The 23,695-nt window shown below is 56.6% G+C and overlaps 1 protein-coding gene across 7 annotated transcripts in view; it reads right to left on the reverse strand.

Moving 5' to 3' along the window:
• Positions 1-23,695, reverse strand: part of ELFN2 (extracellular leucine rich repeat and fibronectin type III domain containing 2) — a 60,692-nt gene that overhangs the window by 23,805 nt on the left and 13,192 nt on the right. Inside the window, exons 2-3 of one of the 7 annotated variants that reach the window (XM_078340144.1) lie at positions 19,626-19,672; positions 13,963-14,048 (exon numbers count right to left, since the gene is read on the reverse strand). The exons of 5 other annotated variants lie outside the window; for them this stretch is intronic. The gene's annotated coding sequence lies outside the window, so the exon portion shown is untranslated. The remainder of the gene's footprint in view (positions 1-13,962; positions 14,049-19,625; positions 19,673-23,695) is intronic. One more of the 7 variants, XM_078340145.1, reaches the window with a different exon arrangement.

Below are 23,695 nucleotides of genomic sequence, written 5' to 3' on the forward strand. Positions count from 1 at the left end.
CCGTATACATCTGTCCCCACACACATGTACATTCCAGTCTCGGCCGCTAGAGCCCTCTGGTTGGTTGACGCCCATCTGGCTCCCCGGTTTATCCGACTTCCCAGATGTATGTAATATTCATATTTCCATCAACAGCAGCTCACGTACCCCTTTCCAAGGCCTTCAGGAGCCCCATTAATCATTCAGACACACCTGCATATTCATTAACTTCCGAATTAATACAGGGTCCCTTATTACTTCAGGCCTGCTGCCTGCATTAAAGACGCTTCAACTTCATTCATTATTAAACTCCCCTGATGAATGATCACCTCCCTCTTTCACAGAGTGGGACAGCACCCAGGCCCCGGGGCTGGCAGGCCTGCTCCCAGCGACAGTTGCTGTGTGACCCTGAGCCAGGCCCTCACCCTCTCTGAGCCTCCTGCATGTTTACCTGGTAAAATCAAGCAAAGGATGGTCTCTGACCACCACGCAGCCTCCTCAAGGTGGCCCCTCTCATCCTTTGTCCTTTCTCTGCATGTCCTTCTTGGACTCACATAATCCGCCCCCCCAGAACGGAAGCTGATCCTCTCTGGAGTTGTCCTGATGCTCCCCGATCAGTAGCTTCCACCCACACCTGGACCTGGGCCTGGACTTTGCAGTCCACAGACCTCAGGTCCCGGCACTGACTCATCATCTTGAGGGCAGGATCTCCGGGCTAACTGGGCTCTGGCTTGGCAGACCGTGACACGTTCCAAATGGGAGGGGCCAACCGACACCCGCCACCAGTGACTGGATTCCAGTTGCCACATAGCAATATCGATGAGGCCTACAGTAAAAATAATAGCACCCAGGCCGGGCGCGGTGGCTCACACGTGTAATCCCAGCACTTTGGGAAGCCAAAGCGCGCGGTCACAAGGTCAGGAGATCGAGACCATCCTGGTCAACATGGTGAAACCTCATCTTTACTAAAAAAAAAAACTACAAAAAATTAGCTGGGTGTGGTGGTGCACGCCTGTAGTCCCAGCTACTAGGGAGGCTGAGGCAGGAGAATCACTTGAACCCAAGAAGCGGAGGTTGCAGTGAGCCGAGACCACAACATTGTACTCTAGCCTGGCGAGAGAGCAAGACTCTGTCTCAAAAAATAAAATAAAATAATTAAAAATAAAAATAATAGCACTCAGCACTTCCTGAGCCCAGAGCATGCCCCAGGCCTTTGCTAAGTTCTATACTGTCCTATCCTCAGCTCAACCTCCATTTCACAGACAAAAAGCTGAGGCTGGTGAGGTCAAGTTATCTCCTAGGCAAGGCTGGCTGGCTCTGCACCCAGGCCTCTCTCACTCAGGGTTCCCAGGGCCTCCCATCACATGTGCCACCAGTTGGCCCTGGCACTCAGCCACCCTCTGGCCCTATCTCCTTCCAGCACCTTCTTCCCAAGCTCCTCCGTTATAGTCCCAATCTCTGCCTAATGGAGCTTCAGGCAACACAGAATGGGTCCCCCATTCGCCGGCAGACGCCCCAATCAATCTCCATTATGTCCGGCTCTAAGGAGCGCCGCAAATGAAGCATGATGATGCCACCGCCGGCGTCACTCCTGCTGGCTCTGACCCGCCTGCCACCTCCATGCGACATGCATGCCAGGCCGCAGGGCCATGACCGATGTCCACAGGCCCAGCTGCCACCTCCTACACATGCTGGGATGGACGCTTTGCTCCTGACCCCACTGGCTGTGTAACTGTGGGCCCCTCACTGAACCTCTCTGTGCCTCAGTCTTGTCATCTGAATTACACCTGACTCCACCCTCTCCCTCATCTCTCATTTCTAACCCATCCTGACACCTCTCCAGGTCACACACCTGTGTGTCCACTGCCGCCCTCCATCCAAGCTTATCTGGATAGCAGCACCCGCTTCCCAGGTCCTCCAGGTGCCCCACGGCCCTCCCCTTCCTCTGCTCGGCTCGGGTGCTTCTGTGGACCCACCGAGACCCCTTTGTTAATGCCCTTTCAGCAGCTCCCATGGTTCCCAGGCTAAAGCCAGACGTTCTCCTGCAGGTCGAGGCCACTCAAGGACCTGGCCCAGCCACCTCTTCCAGGCTCCCTCCTGCCCTCCTCCTGGGCAGCTCCTCTCTCCCAGGGTGACTCCTTGGTGACCGTCCGACCCCCCTGGACCGTCGGGGGCTGCAGTGGCCAGCACAGCGTGTCCTCCCAGGTGACTCCCTCCCCCGGCCCACAGTAGGCAGAGCAATACCGCAGCCTAAAGGAATCTCTCCGTCAAGTGCAGACAGCAGCTGCATCCCACGGGCCGTGGTGACTGTCAACAGTGCCTCACACGCTGTAAATGAAAACTCTTCACTCCTCGCCTGGGACTGAGCACTGGGTTGGCTGCTGAAAACACAACACCCACCCCCGACCTCACAGGACATCAAGATAAAGATCGTCAAGCTAGGCGCGGTGGCTCATGCCTGTAATCCCAGCACTTTGGGAGGCTGAGGCGCGAGGATCATGAGGTCAGGGGTTCAAGAGCAGCCTGGCCAACATAGTGAAGCCCCGTCTCTACTAAAAACACAAAAAATAGCCAGGCATGGTGGCACATGCCTGTAATCCCAGCTACTTGGGAGGCTGAGGCAGGAGAATCGCTTGAACCCAGGAAGGAGGTGGAGGTTGCAGTGAGCAGAGATCGCACCACTGCACTCCAACCTGGGTGACAGAGCGAGACTCCGTCTCAAAAAAATTAAAATATTAAAATATTTTTTAAAAGACCATTGGATTCATTTCTCAGATGAGAAAACTGAGGCTCAGAAAGACAAAGTGGGCCGGGCGCGGTGGCTCATGCCTATAATCCCAGCACTTTGGGAGGCCGAGGTGGGTGGATCACAAGGTCAAGAGATCGAGACCATCCTGGTCAACATGGTGAAACCCTGTCTCTACTAGAAATACAAAAAAAAAATTAGCTGGGCATGGTGGCGCGTGCCTGTAGTCCCACCTACTCAGGAGGCTGAGGCAGGAGAATTGCCTGAACCCAGGAGGCGGAGGTTGCGTTGAGCCGAGATTGCGCCATTGCACTCCAACCTGGGTAACAAGAGTGAAATACCGTCTCAAAAAAAAAAAAAAAGAAAGACAAAGTGGCCTTAGCACATCACAGTTGGTACGTGGTGAGGCTGGGATTCAGACCCAGCTCTGCCTGTGCCTGGTTCCGGCAGCCAGAAGAAACATCCTAGAAGTAGCCGAGGAGTATCAATCGAGTGCCAGCCACACACCAGACCCAAGCAGGCATCTACACCAGTTACTTCACGAACCCCCTCCGCGGCCATGTGAGACGCGCGCTGTTATCCACCCATCTGAGACACGAGGGGCCAGGCCCGGTGCCGTGAGGCCGCTTGGCAAAGGCACACAGCTAAGAAGCTGCAGACCCTGAGACATCCCACAGCGTTGCCCCCACTGGCCCTGCCCAGGTCTCCTTCCCAGCCTCCTCTGCTGTCGGGGGCCCTCTGGGGAGAGAGCTATCCCTTGGCGGGCTCTGTGGCAGCCAGGACTTCAGCAAAGCCATTCTCTAGCTGGGCCTTAGCTTCCTCACCCAGGTGGGTGGGGGGTGGACAAGACAACCCAGGGGTCCTGTTATCACTCCCACAATATCTGCCACGCATCGGGCCCTGGGCTTGGCACCTCGGGCTGCAAAGACCTGCCAAACTAGTCTCTGTCTCGCAGGATATTGCCAAAGGAAGCCCAGGGTAGGAAGGGCAGGGAGCCACCTGTTCAGGGCTCAGGGGACAAGCAGGGTGCAGGTTCCCCGCCTGCTGTCAGCAGGAGCACTACGAGCCAACAGGAAGCCAGAAGAAGGGCCATGGACATGGCTGACCCCCGCAGACACCCGAAGCTGGTGATGAAGTGGGAGGCTCGGCACCTCCGAGGACCCGCTGCCACCCGAGAGGGCTGGAGACCCCCAGAAGGGACTGCACCCAGCTAACCAGACATTCCACATCTGACCAGCACCTGGCCGAGGATTTCAGGCACACTGTGGGAAAGACAAGGACAAGCCAGGGACTCACAGACGGGCAAATGGGAACCCACCTCAAATGCGCCAGAGAGGTCGCTATTTCAGGAAAGTTTTCTGCGAGGTATTTTATCAAATCAATATCAGCCTCCAGTTCCTCATCAGAAGCCTGACTTTTCAGATCGGGTCTGCCCAAAGTGAGCCAACACTCCAGGCTTTCTAGGTGTTTCCATATTGCACACCCCAAGGGGGGGACCAGGGCTGTGTCCCCACCACGTCCCCAGCCCCCAGCATGAGGCCAGCATGCAGAGGATGCTCAGAAAATGCTACAGAAGCCAACCCTGTTAGCACACGCATTTCCACGCCCTAGGAGCAGAGCTGCTTGGGTGCCAGAACCCCCTGGCTGGCACACCTGGTGCCACCCACTTTCAGACCCTCTGGGGAAGGAGGTCAGAGCTGGCAGATCCCTTATTGTCCTGCAGCAGGTGAGGAAACTGAAGCCAAAGAGGACAAGAATCGACCCCCACGGACTCCCAGCCACGCCCCCGCCCCTCCTGCCCTGACCCTCTAATTGCCACTGCTCCTCCACACTCTGGCCTTGGCCTGTGGCGCCTCGTCTGCCCTCTCCCCCAGGGTGGCTTCACACCCGCCCCTGGCTGCTGAGACTACGCTTGGTCATGGTCACCACCGCCTGCCCGGTTGCTCAGGCCACAGATCCCAGCTTTCCTGTCAACTCCTGCCTCTCCCACTAGAAGATGAAGATCAGACCAGCCTCCAAGTCCACGCCAGGACGGGCCCCCATCATCACCTGCCTGTCACTCACAGGGACCTGCTTTTTCCCCAGCCAGAAGGACCCTACCTTCTGGCAGTTCTGATGCCCTCTCCTGCTCAAAATCTTTCTGGGGCTCCCTGCAGCCCCAGGGACAGAGGCTAAGCTCCTTCTTGGCAAGTGACCACCAACACCATGAACTTCTACTAGCTTCAGCTCAGGCATCACCTCCTCCAGGAAGCCTTCTTTGAATCCCTGGTCTGGCTTCACCACTCCACTCCACAGCACCTCCATGCTCACCAGCTCCAAGTGGCATCCCATTGAAGGGTCACTGTATCGCCTCCAGAGGGCCAGGACAGCACAGTGTGCCCCTCTGTGCCCCCAGTGCCAGTGAGAAGCCTGGCACAGAGAAGACACCCAGGGAGTGGAAACTGAAAGAGCAAAAGAACCACACAGGGCCCCAGGCATGTAATTCACAGCTGGCCTCCATCTCCACTGGCTCACCCCACCCGTGCTGAGTGTGTCCGTTAGTATGACGGATGACAGCCAGGACTTCCAGCTCCTTCTGGCTGCTGTGACCATCAGGGAGCCGTCCAACACTGCAGCTCTCACGCTGGCTCTGCCCTCAGGACAGTCTGGTCAGGCAGATGCAGAGGGACAGGGAAAGAGGGAACGTGGACAGAGCCCCTGCCGGGAGCCTCGTCTAGACCAGGAGCTGACACCGCTGACTTTGTGGGAGCCCCGTGCAGCCTTCTTATCTGGGCACATGGGGCTCTCACTTCCAGATGAGGAAACTGAGACTCCATGAGCAAGCAGCTGACCTGAAGCCAGAGATCAGCATCGGTGTCCCACCCACGTCTTACGCTGGGTCCAGGAGCCTCCTAAGCACAAGAAGGGGAACAAGTTTGCCGGGCTGGGCATTTTACAGGCATTCTGAGAGGCTGCGGGAACCCGAGAAAGAACACCAAGTCTGAGGTCCTCATAACCAGGACTCAGACCCTTGCTCGGCTCCCGTCCCCACTGTGTGGCCTCGGTAGCCGGCACAGCCTCTCTGAGCCGATGTCTTCACTGGTCCCTGGGGACACAAGGCTGCCCTGCCGGGTTGCTGTGTTAAATGAGATGGTAAGGACACAGACAAAAACCCTTCCAGGCCACCCTGTGCGTGGATTATTTCACCGAATCCTCGCAGCCACTCTGTCAGGCCTGGTCTAACAGGGCAGTCCCCATTTGACAGACAATAAAATGAAGGAGCTAGGGTCAAACGCCTTACCCGAGGCCACGCAGCTGTGGGCGGCAGAGCTAGCACACAGTCCTGGGGGGACCGTGCCCGGCACTCGGAGACAGAGCCTCTCTACACCACATTCTGTATGGACTCCAACCTGCCCTTCATCCCTCCAAGGCCCCTGGATATGCTGGCCTCCAGCCCAGCCTCTCCCTCCTGCGAGCCTTTGTAGAGACCATTCCAGCCACCTGCTGCGCCTCTCCTTTCACTTCTAGAAAGCAAACCTCCCAGCCTTTACATTCTGATCCAATGCTACCTCTTCCACTGAGCCGCCCTGGGCTTCACCACCCCGCTCCGCTCGGCCCCTTTCCCCTACGCCAGTAAAGCTCCGCAGCGCAGCACAGCAGTCTCCTGACCGAACGTCACCTCCGCCTGCCAGGCCTCAGCCCAGGGAAGCTTCCTGCAAACAGTCACGTCGCCGCCCTGCTCCGAAGCCTCTGGTGCCTCCCCAGCTCCTTTGCTCCGTAGTCTGGGACCCTCATGATCTGGCTTGGCCCTGTCCCTGCAATCTGCCCCAGAACCATCAGGACAAACTGCTCCCCGCTTCACACACGCAGGCATGCACACACACGCATCTACATGCCACACAGCCACACGTGTGCACACAGGTACACCTCCACAGCTGGTGCCTGGCCTCCCAGGCTCCTCCCTTGCTCGGGCCCTACCTCCACTCCTGCCCTCCCCACCTCCCTACCTCCAGCCTGACCCAGAACAGCACCTCTAAGGAAACCCCACCCCCAATTCCTCAGCTCCCCCCACCAGCTCCCTCCTGGAACAGCATCCACAGAGCCCGTTCCCAAACACACATATGCTCCCAACTGCTGGAAGACACAGTGTCCAGCCTTCTCCTGGCCCAGAGAGCACTCAGTGGCCTCCGGCCTCCTCCCCAGACTCCTGGATCCTCCCTCCCCACTCCCAGGAATCAGTACATGACCCCTCTCTAAACTTGGAAAGACTTTTCACACCTCTTAGCCTTTCCCCTTGAGATTCCCAGGCCTGGGGTATCCTCCTGTCCCATCCCCACCCAGTGAGTGCTACTTCTTGGGCCAGGACTCAAAGCTGCCTCCTACAGGAAGCCCTCCAGGCTTCAGCCACCCTGTAAGGACTGGCTTGCAAGTCTGCCTTTGTGGCAGGGACTCTTTTCATGCTCAGCCCAGACTGGCCCCGTGAGAACTGTCTGCTGAGGAAACACACTCCCTCCTGTGCCGCCCATGAGTGCCTGGAGTCAGAGCAATCAAGTTCATCAGCCCACGGGGACCAACGGTCCACCTCTTCTACCTCAACTGAGCCCCCAGTGTCGCACAGCTAGACCACCAGCCTCTGCCCTCGCCGGTGGCTGACGCCCATGGGATTGGAATAGTATACAAAATCCTCCCAGACTCTGCTTCTTCCCCTCCCCCCTCACTCGCTTGCTCCAGCCACCACCTGCCCCTCATGGCTGCCTTGCTCCTCCTGGTGAATGAAAGAAGGAAGGGCTTGCAGAGCTTGACCAAATGCTTCCTCGGCACTCACCAAACCCTCAAACTAGCATCATCCCCAAGGCACAGAGGAGAAAACTGAGGCACAGAGAGGGGAAACAATGGCCCAAAGCCAGGCTGCTGCAGGGTGAGGCCTGTAACTACCCCCCTCCACCTCTGAAGGCCAAACCCTCCACGTCCCAGACCACACAACTGGTCCCTGGGAAAAGGTGGGGGGGCGGTAAGGGGGTGCCAGCGAGAAGAATGTAAGCAAAGGTGGGGTCATTATCCTCCCAGGTCAGGGGCCTCAACCACCCTCCACTCCACTCAGAGATGCTGATCCACCCCCTCGTGTTGACCCCTACCCCACCCCACCCAGGCCCAGTCAGACAGCACCTTCAGTCCATGGGCAGACTCCCACTGTGGATGGAGAGCTGCCCCCACTGACATGGGCCTGGGGGCTGCCTCCCTCCCCCACCCCCTGGAGGCACACACACCTGTGTCTGAGGGGTACCTCAGCCACCTGAAGAGCCAGGGCTACTTGGCAGAGCTGGGGCAAAGGCATCTTGGCATCTTAGGGCCTCCTAGCAGATACCTGGTGACAAACCCTGACTTCCAAGAATCACAGCCTATCAGAATTGGAAGAGGCTTAAACCTCTTCACTGTCACCCATTAGACAGATGGGAGCCTGAGGCCCGCAGGGATGCCAGGACTCCCCAGGCCCTCGGCCTCCCCACCCACCCTGGGTGTGCACACCTGCTGAGAGCAGCCCCTGAGCCCCTGGAGGGAAGGACATGGCCTTACTCCTCCCCAGGATCCCAGCACCTGACCCAGACCCGGAGTTGAAGAGTTTCCTTGAACAAACAAAAGCATGAGAGAGTCCGTGCCGAACACAGGCCCTGCCTTGCCTTCTTGTAGGGACATCTAAAGGTGGAGCTCAAACGAGGGCATTAGCCTGAAAGTGCTTTTTTTTGTCCTGAGATGGAGTCTCACTCTGTCACCCAGGCTGAAGTACAATGTTGCAATCTCCACTCACTGCAACCTCCGCCTCCCATGTTCAAGTGATTCTCCTACCTCAGCCTCCCAAGCAGCTGGGATTACAGGCAGGCGCCACCACGCCTGGCTAATTTTTCGTATTTTTTGTAGACACAGGGTTTCACTATGTTGGCCAGGCTGGTCTCGAACTCCTAACCTCGTGATCTGCCCTCCTCAGCCTCCCAAAGTGCTGGATTACAGGCGTGAGCCACTGCACCGGGCAAAAGTGCTTTTAAACCCATAAATCACTACGCACCTGGAAGGGACTCCTAATTCCTAAGTAGCAAAAATAAACAGGGGTTGAGTATTTCATTCACTCATTCATTTCATATCTGCTTCTCAAGTACTGACTCTGTGCCACATCCTGGTGCAGGTGCGGGTGACTTGCAATGACCTCAACAGCTCCAAGGGAGACAGTCGTGGAGAGGACTTGCAAGGAATTGCAAGCAGAACGTGCAGGAAGCCATGAGGCCTAGGCTGGGGGGCGCTGTCTGATCTTCCAGAGGATGGGTCACCTGGCGCTCAGGCCTATTGGAGACAAAGGGTCTCCAAAAAGCTGAGTCAACTAGCAAAGGGAGCACGGCTTCCCCATGAGCCAGTGTCATCTCAGGTGGGCAGTGTCTAAGAGGGGGACACAATGTGAGGCAGTATATGTAATACTATCATTGTCCCCATTTTAAAGATGAGGAAACTGAGGCCCAGAGAGCCAAAGCAACATGCCTCGGGTCTCCCAGCTCTTGGGCAGCAAAGCGGGTGGTCATGGGGCCTCCCGCACACTCTCAGGTCCCAGGGGAAACTTGGAGCAGTTTCTAGAACATTCAGCCGGTGAACTAAAGGCTAAGCCACTGTGATGGGATTCAGGCCAGCTGCTCCACTCCCAGCAGCGAGACAGGAGGCCACAGCCAGGGAAGGTCAGTGCCAAGCACGCAGTGGCCCCTCAGGAAACATGGCCCCAGCTGGACCTGCAGAAATCACTAGGAACAGCCCAAAGAAACCCTCCCTGCACGGGAGCTGCCTAATGCCAGCCAGGGGACCACCACCCGAGAGGCAGGCACGTGAGGTTTCCCAGTAACCAGGCTGGCCCCAGCAGTCCTCCCTTTAATGCATGCAAACGAGGGGCATAAATTCCTGCTTACTTAACTTCACAAATGTTAACAAGCTCATAAAAAATAAGTTATTCGTCCTCAGCTCCACAACACCCTTCGTTTGTTTGATTCCGTTTCTCCTCTCCCCGCCCCCAGCCTCCTTGGCAACGAGGGAAAAGCTGCTGTCTCAGTCTTTCCCTGCCTATGGGGTCTGCCCTTGCCTCAACCTGCCCCTGGGAGGCTGAAGGAAGAAGCCCAGATAAGGGATCAGAAGGCCCAGGAGTGAGCCCGAATCCCTCCTCTGCAGCTGTGTGAACTTGGGCTCCTGACTTAACCTCTCTGTGGTTTAATTGCCTCACCTACAAAGTAGGAACAGTAATTGCACCCTGCCTGCTTTGGGGTTCCCGGGGGGATCAGAGGAGATCATCCGAGTAAAGTGCTTAGTTGTCTCTGGCACAGAGCAAACCCTCAATAAATGTTAGCCCTCGTTATTATGTAAAGAAGAGTTAAATACACCCTGGTTAATCCATTTGTAGAGTCTGTCTTCCGGGGCAAGCTGGCAGCTCCAAAGGCAGCCTGTGGTTCTGTTTTGTTGGCAGGCTCGGTGCTGACACACATTTGAGTTTTGATGCCATCCAAAATGACCGCTGGAGTTTGCCACAGACCCCACCACACCCTATTGCCCTAGGCAGACCACACGTGCACCTTGCAGTGATCTGGCCCCAGCTGAGCTTGCCACCCCTAGTTTTTGCCTCTCAAAAGCCTTTCCAACTAGTGATCTCATTAGAGGCATCACGAAGCCCAGGTGACAGATGAGGAAACTGAGGCTCACGAGGGGGCAGCAACCTGCCCACGGTTCCCAAGAAAGGGGCAGTGGAGCCGAGGCGAGAGTGCAGCCACTAATCCCGGCCCATCTTCTCTCCTGAGCCCCTGTGCCACCACGACAGTATGAGGGAAGCCTCCCTGGAGGCAGCTGGAGGAACAAGTAAAAGGCAATTATGCAGGTGGCAGGAGAGATGGTATTCAGCCTCCAGGGCCTTGGTGGGTCCCAGGACCAGGCGGGAGGCTTAGCAGAAGCCAGAGCATGCCCTGGGTCTCGTCCCAGCCAACCCAGGGCATGCCAAGCCAGGGTGGCACTGCTGTGTGCCAAGCCCAGCATTGGGGACTCTGAAAGACAGGAGACAGGGGTTAGAGGTGGCCTGTCCCCTTCAGGTCCACTTGAGTTTACTTCCAAGAATGGCCCGGGCCAGAGACAATGCCTCACTTGCCCACAACTGCCCCCTTGTGCTGGCACCAAGCAGAAAAAGCCATAACCCCAGCCTATCCCAGTCTGTACCAGCTACAACCTCCCCAGAGTCTCCAGCTCACAGAATAGGAAGCAGAGGGTGGGGCAGGAGAAGTGAGTTCCCTGAGGTCACACAGAGGGACACTCGAGCCCTGGCCTTTGAAGACGTAGCTTGCGCAGCCCTGCGCCATCCAGCAGAATCAACAAAACAGCATCCAAATCCACATGAGGGAGCTCGGCCCTGCCTCACCAGCTTCTACCTCCCTGCCTTGATTTCCCCATCTCAATAGGCTGAGCTCTGACACAGTGAGCTCTTTTTTTTTTTTTTTAACAGGGAGCTCTGTTGCCAGACTGCAGTGCAGTGGTATGATCTCAGCTCACTGCAACCTCTCCCTCCCAAGTTCAAGCGATTCGCCTGCCTCAGCTTCCCAAGTGACTGGGACTACAGGTGTGCACCACCACACCGGCTAATTTTTTGTATTTTTAGTAGAGACGGGGTTTCAGCATGTTGGCCAAGATGGTCTTGATCTCTTGACCTCGTGATCCTCCCGCCACGGCCTCCCTAAGTGCTGCCATTATAGGCATGAGCCACCCCGCCCGGCCCAGTGAGCTCTTCTTAAAGCAGACATAGTGGGCGTCTCTGGTGATGTGGCCGTTGGTGCACATGCTTCAAATACCCCAAAAAGAGGGTAGGGCTTCTGTCCCCTCTGTCTTCCCCAGAGCCCTTCACAGGGCCTTCTGGCTTGCATCCAGCACTGGCTCAAACAGGAAGCGACTCAGCAGTCCCCACTGGCCAACACTGGGGGTTTCACAGGCCTGAGATGAAGCTGCAGGGGGGTGCAGACATGCCCACTGTTCAGACGAAGCCGAAGAAGCAGAGAGAAGCGAAGCATTTGCCTGGGGCCACAGAGGAAGAAACAGAGCTAAGTGGAGCCCTACACAGGGCCATGAATTCGGATGGAGAGCACAGCCCTGGGTACTAGGGTCCAGGGTCTGGGGGTCTGGGGAGGCGGCCCCATCACTGCTGCCAACTAGGGAGGCTACACAGCCTCTAGCAGGCACACCACTGCACACCTGCCTTGGGGCGGCTGCGCATCCCTAGCACAGTCTCCACAATATCCCAAGCTGAGGCCACGTTCATTCTTCCCTCTCTCACCAGTCTCAAGTGCCCCATGACAAGTCACTCCATGACGCTCCATCCCCACCCCCAGCAGGTCCACCTGTCCATCCATTCATTCTGTGGAACAAGATTGGGCTCCCAGCACTGAAGGGACTTGCCCAAGATCCCACCAAGCCCAGAATGAAAGCCAGTTCCTAGACACCCCTACCAGCCGCTTCCCGATTTAGGAGGAATCCCCAAGGCCGTCCCCTGCAGCAGCGCCTGCAGGGCAAAGGGCAGGGCTGGGCTGCTAAGAGGCGGGGCCATGAGGCTGGAGGGTGGAGGTGGGCCGAGAGAAGACTGGATCCTGGTCTGGGTCCCGGTTGCCTTGGCAACAGGACTAATTAATTCTGACTCCATCTGTGCCTTGGTTGGATGGGCGGTTTGGGCTCACGGGTGTTTGTTTTGAAGCAAAGGGAGAGAAGCGAGAAGGCCTGGGAGGCTTCGGTCCTGGGGTCTAGTGAGGGGCTGACACTCATCCCCAAATTCAACGAAGCATACCTGCACCGCCACCATGGGAAAAGGCAGAAAAGGCAGGTCAGGCACCCAGAGACCATCCAGGACCTTCTCTCCCCAAAAAGGGTCATCATCCCAGCCCAAACGAGGCCAGCCGTATGTGGTGCCCGCTGTGTGTGCATACATGTACACACACCTGCACATGCCAAGGAGACCACACGCCCCAGAATGAGAGAGCCTTGGGTTTGGCTGCCAACTTTAGCCTTCTGAGTCTCAACTTCCCCATCTGCAAAATGGGCAACACAACTCCCCTCAAAGGGCTCTTGGGGGAAGAGAGGAACGTCCCCAGTGCAGGGACACCAGAGGGACCTCGTCTGTCCTGGGGTCCAAGAGGCTTTGCTGAGGGTGATCCTGGCAAGGGAACCATGTACGCAGTACCCAGAAGGTGGCACTTACGGGTAACTGGAACAAGGTCAGGAGAACTGGCTCATGGAATGGGAGAAGGAGAGGGAGCCCCGAGGCTGGACCAACTCCTTACAGGTCCCAAGGTCCTGGATCTCGGCCCAAGGGCAATGGGGACCCAGTGACACGCTGGGGAGATGACAGCATTGGGAAGGTTCGGAATGCATCGGAGGGGCCAGAATGGTGGCAGCAGCCTCTGGGGATGCTGCAGTGATACGGCCTGGAGGGTGACTTGCAAGAAAGGACAGCAGGGTGGGCACAGGAGAGCAGATTTCAGTCAGACTTGCAGGTGGAGAGAGAGACCAAGGCGGGAGTTGACGGGTGCTGCCCGGGGTCCGGGTGGGGGCTGAGTGACAGCAGTGCCCGCCCTGGAACAGGAAGCCTCAGAGAACGGGTGTATGGGCAGTGCAGGAGGATAGAGATAGAACCTGGGTGGGACCAGTTGAGTTTTAGGGATCAGAGGAATAACCCAAAGGAGGGTCCAGTCAGCAGGTGGCCACATGCCATGTCCTAGAGCCAGGGGCAGGTGACAGCGGAGGATGGAGACTCAGGCATCCCCTGCATGCAGCTGTTAAGATGCTGGCCTGAGGACCGGGCGCGGTGGCTCACACCTGTAATCCCAGCACTTTGGGAGGCCAAAGCGGGCAGATCATGAGGTCAGAAGTTCAAGACCAGCCTGGCCAACATGATGAAACTCTGTCTCTACTAAAGACACAAAAAATTAGCAGGCTATGGTGGCAGATGCCTGTAATTTCAGCTACTCTCGAGGCTGAGGCAAGAGAATCATTTGAACGCAGGAGGTGGAGGTTGCACTGAGCTGAGATCGCACCATTGCACCAGCCTGGACAACAGGGTGAGACTTAGTCTTTAAAAAGAAAAAAATTAAATAAAAAAACAGATGCTGGTCTGAGAGCACAGCAGCTGATGCTGGGGCTGGGAGGGTCCGAGCTCAGGGACAGGTGGAGTGGGGAGTGGATGCTGGTGCTCAGAAGCCTGCCACACCCACCTGCGTTCAAAGTCCAAACCCAACACTTCGCCACCTGTGGGATCCTTAGCAAGTCACTTCACCTCTCTGAGCCTCAGCTTCCCCATCTGTAAAATGAAAATAAAAGCAATACCTACCATGTAGGTTTTGTTGTGCGGAGGGCCATCCCCCCAGATCCTTAGCTGAGCCCCAGAGACACAGGAGTTCCAGTTACCTGCTTTTTCAGGGAGGGAGTCAGGACACTAACCTGTGTTGAGAACCTACTGTGTGCCAGGCACCTCACATGTGTAATTGACCACATGGAGTGGTGATCAAGAAGGAACGGCTGGGCGTCAGGCCCTGGGCTGAATCCTGGGTCCCCTACTTACCAACTGTGGAACCAGGGCCATGCCCCTCACCTCCCTGAACCGCAGCTTCTTTTTTCTTGTGATAGAGTCTCCCTCTTGACCAGGCTGGAGTGCAATGGCGTGATCTCGGCTCCCTGCAACCTCCACCTCCCAGGTTCAAGCAATTCTTATGCCTCAGCCTCCTGAGTAGCTGGGATTATAAGTGCATGCCACCACGCCCGGCTGATTTTTGTATTTTTAGTAAGGAGGGGGTTTCGCCATGTTGGCCAGGCTGGTTTTGAACTCCTGACCTCAGGTGATCCACCAGCCTCCCAAAGTGCTGGGATTACAGGTATGAGCCACCACACCCAGCCACCTCGGCTTCTTAAACTATAAAATGGGAATAGTGAAGGTAGCCACCCCATAGCTCATGTGGTCATTGTAAGCGTGAAATAAGAAAACATGTCAGACATGGGTCCCCTGCCTGGGACATAGCAAGCACTAAATAATCCATCACTGCTGTCATTACTACCGTTACTGTCACTGCTCCTCCCAGTGACCCAGAAGGAGGATGTGCTGATGCCTGAATAACAAGCGAGAAAGACAAAGGCCTCAACCTGGAGTCCAGGACCTGAACTGACCACCGTGTGATCACAGGACACCCTTTCCCGGCCCAAACGGCCGTGCTTAGCCCGAGACGGGGTTACATAAGACCACTTGGAGCCCTTTCCTGGCCTCTCTGAACTGTGTGACCTTGGACAAATCATCTCATCTCTCTGAGCCCCAGGTTCCTCCCTTTAGGAAAAGAAGAGGGGTCCTGAGCAGGCACAATAGCTCATGCCTGTCATCCGAGCACCTTGGGAGGCCAAGGCAGGAGGATCACTTGAGCCTGCGAGTTTGAGACTAGCCTGGGCAACATAGCAAGACCCTGTCTCCACAAAAAAAAAAAAAAAAAAATTTAAACTTAGGCTGGGCACAGTGGCTCATGCCTGTAATCCCAGCACTTTGGGAGGCCGAGGCAGGTGGATCACGAGGCCAGGAGTTCAAGACCAACCTGGCCAAGATGGTGAAACTCTGTCTCTACTAAAAATACAAAAATTAGCTGGGCATAATGGCGGGTGCCTGTAATCCCAGCTACTCAGGAGGCTGAGGCAGAGAATTGCTTGAACCGGGAGGTGGAGATTGCTGAACCAAGATCATACCACTGCACTCCAGCCTGGGCAAGAGAGTGAGACTCTGTCTCAAAAAAAAAAAACTTAGCTGGGCATACTGGGGTACACCTATAGCCCCAGCTACTCAGGAGGCTGAGGTGAGAGAATCACTTGAGCCCAGGAGGTTGAGGCTTCAGAGAGCCACAATTGCACCACTGCACTGCAGCCTGGGCGACAGAGTGAGACCCTGTCTCAAAGAATAAAATAATAAAACAAATGAAAAATAAAAAACAAGGGTCCCTATTTGCAGCATTGTCCCAAGGACTGAACGAGGTGATACCTGAAAGGTGTCCAGTCCAGTGACAGCACATAGCAGCTGCTCAGTAAGCGACAGCATTATGATCGGTGATTGGATATGAATCTGGACGTGGGAATGACTGCATACAAGCACTCATGACGGACTGCCAGGGCGTGATACCTGTCAGCTCAATCACACACCAGAGGGCTGTGCATCTCGGGACTCACCCCCAGGTGGTCCTCCCTGGCGCTCCACCATCAGGAAAAAAGCAGAGAGCAAAGGAACCCCCAGACGGTGCCTCCCATCCATGCCGCCCCCGTCCCCACCACCCCTACAGCAAGCACACAGCCACCCATGTGCCCCTCTAGCCCCGTGACCAACTGGCAGCCCCTCCCCTCCCTCCACTTTGCATCTGCTCAATTAGGGAAACTGGGGAGCGAGGGAAACAAAGACTTAATTTCTGAGCTAATCAGCCTGACTCATACTAATTACCATCCTCTCGGGCATTAGGGCAGACTTCCTGGGGAAGGCTGAGGGGAAAGCTGGTCCCCAGGAATGATACTCACTTCCCCTAAAGCCTGAGAGCCCAGCAATGGGGGGGTGCGGGGTGACTGGGAGGCTTGAGCAAGTGAGATTTCAGGGTGGGATGAAAGTGACGTGGTCAGAAGCAGGAGACAGAGTCCACTGGGCAAAGCAGGGAGGTGACCGTGGTCATAGGGACAGCTCCACCTTCCCAGAGTTCCCGCCCCATCCTCCGGGCAGCCACAGGCTGGGGGGAGGCCCAGAACAGGTGCCCCAGTGGGCATGCAGCCCATGGCCGTAGCCAAGAGGACAGATGGACAATTTGAGGCTGAATAATTGAGCAATGATTGGGGGAAGCTTTTGGATCATGGCCTACTCTGTGTGTGTGTGTGTGTGTGTGTGTGTGTCTGTGTGTGTGTGTGTGTGTGTGTGTCCCCTATGTGTACATGAGCGCACAGAACAAGAGGGCTTCGGACTGGGAGCCAGGAAGCCCGGGTTCAATTCCCTGCTCGGGCTATCAAAGTCCTTGTGCCTCTGAAATTCAGGCTTTACCATAAGCGAACTGGAGGGCACAATTTTTAGAAATCATTTCAGACGTGAAAACGGGGCCACCTATTCTTCAACAAATGATTATGGAGCCCCTACTGTCACGCAGCCGGCCCTGTGCTGGCACCACAGGCACATTCGGGAACAAGACAGACCAGGTCCCCATCCTCACGGCACTTTCTCTGTGGTGGGGGAGCCCGGGGGTAAACGCTGAAATCAGGAAACAAGAGCTTGGGTGTTGGCAGATAGAGGAAACTGCTCTGTAGAGACTTGGCCCATAGGAAGTGGGCAAGTGAAGGGGCCACCGCAGGTAGCGTTTTCATGAAAAGCCATAATGGCAGCATTTTTCAGAAAAGGCCTGGCCCAGAGCGGCAGCTCACGCCTGTAATCCCAGCACTTTGGGAGGCCAAGGTGGGCAGATCACGAGGTCAAGAGATAGAGACCATCCTGGCCAACAGGGTGAAACCCCATCTCCACTAAAAATACAAAAATTAGCCGGGCGTGGTAGTGGGAGCCTGTAGTCCCAGCTACTCGGGAGGCAGAGGCAGGAGAATCATTTGAAACCAAGCGGCAGAGGTTGCAGTGAGCCGAGATCGCGCCACTGCACTCCAGCCTGGCGACAGAGAGAGACTCCGTCTGAAAAAAAAAAAAGAAAGAAAGAAAAGGCCCTACCCAGCAATCAAAACTGCAGATCATCCAAACTCACGGAGGGACTCAGAGCAACTCCCCTCCCTTCTCCGGACCTCTGTCCCATGCACACAACGAGACAGAGCTGGATGCGACGCTGTCCAAGGCTGATTCTCACGAGTTTCTGCATGGCGGGTGCGTAAATGAGGATGTACGCGTGATCCCCAGGGGCTGCGGTACAGCCCACACATTTATGTATACACACACAGGACTGCCTCGGCCCCAGTCCTGGGCCCAGCTGTGCGACGTATATAGCAGGTAGACAGGTGTGTGCCTGATAATGAGAGGGGCGGAGCAGCACCTGCACCAGGGCCCATCAGCTTCCAATCACAGGCTCTGTGGTCCGCACTCCAAGGGACACACTCGGCTCCGCTGGCACAGGTGTCCCTTGAACTGCCACCCTCGCACCTGGTCATGGGGCCTTCACAGCTGCCCACCACATACAGAGCACCTGAGCCTCACTGCACAGAATTCTCATAACAGCCCAGCCAAGCAAGGGCTGTTACCCTGTTTTACAGATAGGGAAACTGAGGCTCAGCTAGGTCAAGTCACTTGCTCAGTAAATGATCAGCCAGGCACTCAAATCGGGCCTGATCCCAAACTGCCACCCCTACTACCATGTGCCAGGACCTTCTTCCGGGACCCCCCTCAAGGCTCAAACCAGGGGACCAGGCTGGCCCAGCCCTGCCCAATAACTGCCTTCCAGGGATTGCCAAGCACCCAACACAGCAAGGCGGTCAGCTTCAGATGGCCAGGTTCAAATACCGATTTCATCACCGAGTTGCTGTGTGACCGTGGGTAGGACCCTTAACTTCTCTGTTCCTCGGTTTCCCCATCTATCAAGTAGGGATGGTGACAGTATCTATCTTGTTGGGTAGTTGTGAGAATTTTGCTAAGTTCTCTAAAGTTCTTAGAACAGTGCCTGGAACATGGTGTGATTTAGTGTTGTTGATAAAAGGAAGATATGATTCCCTTTGATTCTGTGAATGGCCTGCCAATTGGGTTCCACAGCAGGTAAGAAGCAGAGCTTCGATTCAAAGGCTGAACTCAGGACTCCCTGTCCAGTGCTCTCTCCCTACAGCATCAGGGTACCTTCAGCCAGTCCAGGGTAGCTTCAGCTTGTCCAAGGACTGGCCCAGGCTTAGGCTCGAGGAAAGACAGTCTGTGAGGAAGTCTAAAGGGAGACAGGGATGGGAGCCGCAGGCCAGGGCCAGATACTGCTCCAGCTGCCTCATCTCCCCGCTCTGTGCCTGGCACTCCCCTCCTGGCCCCACCCCCAGCTCCAAAAAGCCCCTCACTCCTGTGGGTGCTCAAGGACCCTGGGAAGCGCCTGGGCCCTGAAGCAGCTCCCCATAGCCCCAAGGAGCCCAAGCCCAGTGATCCTGGGACACAGCAGGTGGACAACAGCAGGGAACCGTGTGGCCTCCCAGCACCTGCTACCGCCTTCCAAGTCCCAGAGTGCTCTGTCCCCAGAGACGGCCGGGTTCCTGGCCCTAGACCCTCACACCTACCTTTTCCCAGGTCCCAGGGAAGCAGGTGGGAATCCCAGCCAGAATGGGCTCCTACCTAAAGTGTTCAGCCAACTGCGGGAGAAGCCCAGACATCCAACCCTTAGCCTTGGAAGCAGATCCCCAAAAACCAGCCCACCCATGCCCCAGGGCAGCCTGCCGGGTCAGAGCAAGGGGCGCAATTCTGAAGTCAGGCACTTCAGATCTGAAGCTGGTTAAAGTGGAAAACGTGCAAACAGCCCAGGCACCCACCACCCACCACAGGGAAATGTCCTTGCAAGGAAAGCCCATTCCAAGGCGGATTTGGACCCAGATCGCGCTGCACCCCTGAGGAGGGTGCTCAGGGTGCAGTCAGGGGCCGAAGGAGGGTACAGGGCCAGCTGTGAGGAGAATCCCTCCTGGGTAAGAACAGATGGCATACATGTGTTTGTAGGTGCCGGGAGACACGGGCCAGTGACAGCCTCTGGGGAAGAGGCCTTGGGAACAGGCAGTGGCCCATTCCTTTCTGTGCATGCTGAGAGCATGTGTCAGTTCCCCAGGTAGAAGGGGTTTGTCTGTCTGCATATCATTCTACATGTACATGCCCCAAAAGCCAGCAAATGCACAAAGATCACCAGGGCGCACACGCACACACGCACACACGCACCTGCCCATGCGTGCCCAGCTTCGGTCCAGCCAGCTCCCTCCTGCGGCCTGAGAGAGAGAGAGAGAGACAGGCGGCTGTGGCAAACAGACAGGGCAGGGCCAGAGAGACAAGTGAGCAGAGACAAAGAGACAGGTAGAGAGACAGAAACAGAACGCAGGAGCTCAGCCCCAGGGTGATCCTGCTCAGAGCAGCCGCTTCAGGCTGGTCCAGGGACTGCGGGAAGTGAAAGCGCCCAAGACGAAAGCCAGGAACCCCAGCTCCGCCCTCAGCCTGGTCACTCGCTGTGGTGTGGCCCCGAGCCAGCACCTCACCTCTCTGGGCTGCAGCCTGCCCACAAGCGCGGGCAGTGGCAGGGAGACCTGCTGGCTCTGGGTTCCGAGTTCCCCGTCAAGCCCCCGCTTCCCCTCTCCCAAACGGTCCTGAGAACAGAGTCCAGGCCTGCAGCCATCTCAGCCCAGCCAGGATCCCACTCTCAAAGCCCCTCCCGCTCCTGCCATCAGCCACAGCACCAAATTGGAGAGGGGCAAGCCGAGCACTGACCGGACACGGGCGTGGATACCGCTGTTTTCCTGCCTCATCTCACCTAATCCCCATCACAGCCCGCATTCCATTCTACCACATGAAGGAACCGAGGCTCGGAGGATGATCAGGCCAGAGCCCCGAGGCCAGCAGGGGATGAATATGAATGAGTTGGGATGGAACCTAGGTCCCCGGCTCCTTCCTCACATCCTATTCAGCAGGCAGCAGTAGGGGCCACAGAGGCAGACACCCTCACATTTCCTGACCCAGCACCCAGACCCGGGACTCCACAGGCCCCAGCCTGTCTCCAGCAGCCTCAAAGGTGATGCTGAAATGGCCCCTGAAGCCCTGCCTCCCTGCTTCGACCACCAGGAAACCCGGCAGCAAGCCCAGGGCTGGCATTCCTGAACACTCCCTGCATGCCAGGAGTGGCACCAAGCGCCTCATAACATCACCCTTGGGGGGTGGGTCTACTTTTATTCCCGTTCGACAGGTGGGGACACAGAGGCACATATAGGTGGGGCAACTCGTCATGGGTAGAATCGGGAATCAACAGCTGGTCCCGAGGGCTGGATCACTGCGTCACCCCGTCCTGCAGCCCGGGAGCTTTCCCACTCTGACCTGCCACCCCCAAGCCAAGGAGTGTCTCACAGGACAGCAAAGGCCTCACCCCAGAAGCTCTGCTTAGGTCAAGGGCCCTTGACCCACCACCACTGGGGCACCCCAGTGCCCACCCCTCTCTGTAGCCCGTCTCCTCCCAGGATGAGGCTTGGGGTCCTGGAAGGCCCCCACCTCCATCCTTGAGTTCCAGCCCAGGGTGAGGAGGGGAAGGAAAGAAGGTCTGTGTCTCCCCACAAACCTCAGACAGTGTCCTCTGGGACAGGGGCTGTCCTCTGCCTGAGCTCCAGAGAGAGAGTGGGGTAGGCAAGACTCACACAGCAAGCGGGAGGCAGGAAGGGGCCCACAGCCCCTCATCTCTCCACCCAGCTCAGCCCAGAGGGCACCCTACCTCCTATGCTGGGTGGGTTGGGCTGTGACCCAGTGTGGAGACAAGGGTGGGGCTATGGGTTCTCAATAGCTTCTAGAACTCCTCGGGCCCTACCATGCAGCCCCCGGCAACCCTGTGGGCCTACTATGTGCAGATAGTCCCATCTCCAAACCTATTTCACTCCAGCCCCTCCAGGAGCCTGGCAGTATCCCCATTTCACAGATAAGCAAACTGGGACCAGGGCATGTGACCACTCAGGCATGAGATCTAACTCACAATGCCTGCTTCCCACCACCAAACAGGGCTTCCTGCAGCCCCTGCCCCAATCCAACTGCTCCCTGTCCCCAGGGATTGCCTCCTCCAAAAAGAGTCTTCCCTGAGCTCCAGAACCTTCACTCAGTGGACCATCTCTCCTCCGACGTTCGGAAAGCAGACTGAGGCAGGGCACAGTGGCTCATGCCTGTAATCCCAGCATGGGAGGCTGACGTGGGCGGATCATCTAAGGTCAGGAGTGTGAGACCAGCCTGGCCAACATGGTGAAACCCCGTCTCTTCTACAAATACAAAAAAGTTAGCTGTGCATGGTGAAGCTCATCTATGATCCCAGTACTTGGGAGGCTGAGGCAGGAGAATCACTTGAACTCGGGAGGTAAAGGTTACAGTGAGCCAAAATTGTGCCACTATACTCCAGCCTGGGCAAGAGAGCAAAACTCCATCTCAAAAAGAATAAAAAAAAAAAACAAGCAGACTGAGCCCAGCACACCCACAGTGCCTCCACCCTCCGACTGGGGCTCCTGGGAATTGAGGCTCTATCTCCCTCAGACAGGGAACTCCCCTTCCCAAAGACTAGGAAGTCAGGAGGATATGACCTCTCCTCCAGCACCCCCATCCATACAGCCCCCCACCCGATAGCAGGACTCTGCCCCAAAGAGCCAAGCAGGACCCCAGGCCACACCTCGGCCCCTGCTCTCCCTTCTTCCTGGCGAGCTTCCAGGCCTGGCCAGTGCCAGGCAGGCTACCCTCCCCACCACCAGGCCCTGTCCATGAATCCCACCTCTGTTGGGCACCACAGACCCCCCTTTCTCCTCCCCAAACAAATGGGGTGTTGAGCAAGGCATCAGGATAGCCTCTCACAAGGCCAGATCTATTCTCTGGACTGGCGCGGCTGCCAGCAGGGTGGGCAGCCAGGCTGGGGAAGCAGCCTGTCCCTTCCACAGCCCCTCCAGGTCCAGCTTCTGCCACTGGGGCCCAGCACTCTAAGCTCATCCTGGCAGGGCTGGGAGAGGCAGCCCCCTCCCCAGGTGACCCAGGAGTGGGTCTGGGCCAGGAGCCCCTAACCATGCTCCCCACTTCCTCCTCTCTCCCTTCCTCTGACACAGCATGGGCAGGGACCTCTGGGGGCAGGTCCAAATCCCTGCTCACACCCTGGAAGAAAAACTCTCCAGGTCTCTGTCTGGTCATTTGTAACCGGCTGTGACAAATGTGCAGGGGCTCCTGTGGCCACAGAAGGGGTGGGGTCCAGGCAGAAAAGCCCAGCACAGAAGGGGTGGGGTCCAGGCAGAAAAGCCCAGCACAGAAGGGGTGCTCAATCCCAACCTGGTTTTCTCTCACCTTTATTCCCTCTTCTGGCCTAGCGGGATACGAGGTGGGGCTGCAGAAGCAGAGGTGAGAGGGCACAGGCTGGCAGGGCAGGACACCACCTGTCCCAGGCACGTAAAATGTTGCCTATTTGGAAGCCAAAGTCTCAAACCCCTCTATAGCCGGCAGTGAGGCCTCTTAAGACGAGACTGGTGAAGGCTCCCAAGACCCCACAGCCAGCCTGGGCAACACAGTGAGACCCCATTTCTTAAAAAAAACAAAAAACAATTAGCTGGGCGTGGTGGCATGTGCCCATAGTCCCAGCTACTCAGGAAGCCGAGATGAGCGGTTCACTTGAGCCCAGGAGGTCAAGGCGGCAGTGAGCCATGACTGCGCCACTGCGCTCCAGTCCAAGTGACCGAGCAAGATCCTGTCTCGAAAAAAAAAAAAAGATCCCACAGCCCATTCATGGTGACATTGGGGAGGAGGCCTCAGAGCCAAGCCACAAATCAAAGCTCAAAGCCCACTGCCTCCTAGAAGCCAGCCTAGATAGTATTCCGATTTTACAGACAAGTAAACTGAGGTACGCAGTACTTAAGTAATTTGCCTGAGGACACACAGCTAGTGAGCATCTCCATCGATTTCTTCTGGTGATTCAGGCTGCTACCAAAGGCTGTTCATTACAGCACAAGCATTCCCTGTCTAAGAACCTTCTGTGATTTTGACTCTGCCTCCAGAGTCAGGTCCCAGTTCTTTAGCCAGAAATGCAAGGGCTCCCAACAAGTTGGTATACAGCAGCAGAAGACAGGACTGGACCTCGGGTCAAATGCCAGGCCTGCCACCCACATCCTGCCGTGTACCCATGGAAACTTACCAGGCCCCCCTGGCCTCACCAACCTTTGTATAAAATGGGAATAGCAAGACTGCCCTCCCAGGGTGGCTGGTGGGGTTACCTATCCCACCAGCCATATGTGTGTGAGCACATG

The sequence above is a fragment of the Callithrix jacchus genome, chromosome 1 (assembly GCF_049354715.1).
Source record: "Callithrix jacchus isolate 240 chromosome 1, calJac240_pri, whole genome shotgun sequence".
NCBI lineage: Eukaryota > Metazoa > Chordata > Mammalia > Primates > Cebidae > Callithrix > Callithrix jacchus.